Genomic DNA, 3,879 nt, shown 5'->3' on the forward strand with positions numbered 1-3,879 from the left:
CCCCCGTTCATGCTCTGTCTCTCTCTGTCCCAAAAATAAATAAATGTAGGAAAAAAAAAATACAAAGGCTACATACCACGTGATTTCAACCACATGACCATTTTGGAAATGGCAAAAGTATGGATACAGTAAATTAGTGGTTACTGTGGGAGGGAGGGCATGAATAGACAGAAAACAGGATTTTTAGGGCAGTCACAATACCTTGCATGATATCATTATGAGTTTGTTCCAACCCATACAATGAATGTAGAAGACTGACAATGAACCATCATCATCATCATCATATAAACTACGGGTGATCGTGATGTGTTCATGTTAGGTTTATCAATTGTAACAAGTGTACTATTTGGTGAGAGACATTCATCGTGGGGGGTGCCCTGCATGTGTGCAGGGTGTATATGGGAAATCTCTGTACCTCCCTCAATTTTGTTTTAAACCTAAAAGCCCTCTGAGAAATGTCTTTAAAATGAGAAAAAAAAATAGTAAAAATATATTTTTAAAATACACAATTTATAATTTTACAAACATGAGGTTAGATTTAAGAAAAGTGTAAATTCTCTTCGGGCAGTATTATTAAAACTGGGTGAAATTAAATCAGGTGGAAATAAATGGAAATTAAGGTTCACTGTCAACATCAATATTGTAAAGATGTCAATTTTCTGCAAATGTATAGGATCAGTGCATTCACCATAAACTCCCACTTTTTTTTTTTTGTAACAACCAAATTATAAAATGTATATTGAAGTTCAGAGATCCACTAACAGCACGCTCTTAAAACAAGGTAGTTAGATTTTGTCTTCTAGACATCAGGCTCATTTAAAACCTTTGATAATTCAGACAGTGTGGCCTGTTCACAGAAAAAAAAACCAATGAAATAGAATAGAGCCCCACAAAATACCCTTGCACCTATGCACGTTTGGATTTTAATTGCAGAATCATGTGAAAAGATGTTCATTTCCATGAGTTGAGCTTGGATGGTTAGATATCCGTTTCAAAAATGAGAAAAGTATAACCCTACCTCACTCAACATGCAAATATCCAGTCCACTTAAGTTGTAGACCTAAATGCAAAGGCAGGACTATGCATCTTTTAGATGAAAACCATGATGTTCATAGCCATTAAATAGTTTTTGAAATAGGACTTTAGAATAAAGAAAAAGGCAATTGAGAAAAATGCACACTCCTCTGTTTTTGGATGGAATGTTCTGAATGTTCGATTTATCTCGTCAAATGTATTAGTCAAAACCACCTTTTCTGTGTTATCTGTGTGGATGATGTATCCATTGCTCTAAGTGGGGTGCAAATGTCCCCTTCTATTACTGCTCTTTCCGTCTCCCAATGCCATAGTGAGAGGAATGGCTATGTCTGCCCAACTGCAGTGGGTGGTCATGCAAAACTGCCCCGCCCTCCTGATTCAGAGGATCCAGCAGACATACAGCACCGAACCCAATAACCTGAAGGCTCACAACTCCTTCTGCTACAATGGGCTGATTATCACCACAAGACTGTGGGCATGGAGCCGGTGGCCAACAGCGAAGGTGTAGTGGTGGTCATGGAGCCACGATCTGGCCAACGAAAACTTACCACCTCCTCCATGTGGACCACCATTAATGAGAAAGCCTGGGCCACCCTCAGCAGAATCAGGCACATGATCTCCAGAAGGAGTACTGCCCAGATGCGTCATTCAGAAAGCCAGTGCCATCCTGTAGAGCCAGAAGCCTATCATGGTGAAGAGGAAGCAGGTGGCCCCACTAAGAGCTCCTGATCACCTGCCCCCACACGCCCAAATCCAAAGCAATAAAGATGTCAACCACCTCAAAGAAAATACCCCCTATTTTTATTGGGTTACTGTCAATTTCTTCCTTTATGTATGTTAATAGTTTATATATTTAAGTGCTTTCATGTTGGGTGTATAAATATTTACAGTTGTTACATCCTCTCGTTGGATTACTTCCTTCATCCTCATGTAGCGTCCTTTTTTTGTTTCCTATTACAGTCTTTGTCTTAAAGTGTGTTTTATTTGATATAAATGTTGCTACCTCAGCTTTCTTTTCACTTGCATTTGCATGGTAAGTGTTTTTATATGCCTTCACTTTCAATCTGAATGTCTTTAGTCTGAAGTGTCTCTTGTAGGCAGCATATAGATGAGTCTTGTTTTTTATCTGTTCCGTGACCCTATGTCTTCTGATTGGAGAATTTATTTTATTTATGTTCAAAGTCATTATTGATAGGTAGGTGTGTACTTACTGCCATTTTGTTACCTGTTTTACACTTGTTTTTGTAGTTGTTTTTTGTTTTTTGGTTTTTTTTTTTTTGTCCTATGCTCTTCCCTTGTAGTTTAATGGCTTTCTTTAGTGATATGCTTGGATTTTTTTCTTTGTTTTTTTGTGTATCTATCAAAAGTTTTTGATTTGTGGTCACCATTAGGTTCCCTAATAATATTTTATGCATGTGGTGGTCTATATTAAGTTGATGGCCACTTAAGTTTGAACCCATTCTAAAAGCACTAAGTTTTACTCTCCCCTCACATTTTATGTATATGATTCATAAATACATATATGATACATCAAAAGAAACCATCAACAAAACCAAAAAGCAGCCTACTGAATGGGAGAAGAGATTTGCAAATGATACATCTGATAAAGGGTTCATATCCAAAACATAAAGAATTTGTCCAACACGACACCAAAAAACCCAAATAATGCAACTAGAAACAGGTGGAGGTACTGTATAGACATTTTTTTTTTTTACAAAGACCTAACAGGTGGCCCACAGACCCATGAAATGATGTTCAACATCACTAGTCATCACAGAAATACAAATTGAAACCACTGAGATATCACCTGTGAGAATGGCTAAACTTAAAAACCCGAACAATAGGGTGCCTGGGTGGCTCAGTAGGTTAAGTGTTCGACTCTCGATTTTGGCTCCAGTCATGATTTCACAGTTCTTGAGCTCAGGCCCCACGTCGGGCTCTGCACTGGCAGTGTGGACCCTGCTTGGGATTCTCTCTCCTCTTCTCTCCCTGCCCCTCCCCTGACCCCTCTCTCAAAATAAGTAAATAATTTAAAAAATAACTTAGTTGAAGATGTGGAGAAAAAGGAACTCTCATGCACTGTTGGTAGGAATGTAAGTTGGGGGAGGCACTTTGGACAACAGTATGGAGGTTCCTCAAAAAATTAAAAATAGAATTACCATATGATCCAGTAATTCCACTACTGTTTATTTACCTAAAGAGAACAAAAACACAAATTCGAAAAGGTTCGTGCACCCTTGCATTATTTACAATAGCCAAGACAGAGAAGCAACCCAGTATCCATCAGTAGATGAATGGAAAAGGAAGTGGTGTGTGTGTGTGTACATGTGTATATACATGTATGTATGTGTACACACAATGGAATATTACTCAGCTATAAAAAATGAAATCTTGCCATTGGGAACAATATGGATAGACCTAGAGGGTACAAATCTAAGTGAAATAAGTCAGACAACGAAATACCGTAAGATTTCACTTGTGTGGAAAACAAAATGAACAAAAAATGAGAGAAAAAATAGACTTCTAGAGGGAAGTTGGTGAAAATGTCCACATTAAAGAACTTCTCTTTAGCAAAACATATAAATGAAAATGAAAAAAGACAACGGAATGAAGTACTTGCTGAACATACATAATCAACAAAGACTCTTAATCAGAATATATTTTATTTTAAATATTTTTAAAATATTTATTTTTGAGAGACAGAATGTGAGCAGGGGAGGGGCGGCGGGGGGTGGGACACAGAATAGGAAGCAGGCTCGAGGCTCCAAGCTGTCAGCGCAGAGCCCGACGTGGGCCTCAAACCCACAAACCGTGAGATCGTGACCTGAGCTGAAGTCGGACACT

General features: G+C 38.3%; 1 pseudogene; it reads left to right on the plus strand.

Annotated features, from left to right (window-relative positions):
- The first annotated feature begins 1,327 nt into the window (after positions 1–1,327).
- LOC121026571 (60S ribosomal protein L28-like) lies at positions 1,328–1,867 on the plus strand (annotated as a pseudogene).
- The last annotated feature ends 2,012 nt before the right edge of the window (positions 1,868–3,879 follow it).

This window comes from Herpailurus yagouaroundi, unplaced genomic scaffold, assembly GCF_014898765.1.
Source record: "Herpailurus yagouaroundi ecotype Mexico unplaced genomic scaffold, PumYag 141357, whole genome shotgun sequence".
Taxonomy (NCBI): Eukaryota; Metazoa; Chordata; class Mammalia; order Carnivora; family Felidae; genus Herpailurus; species Herpailurus yagouaroundi.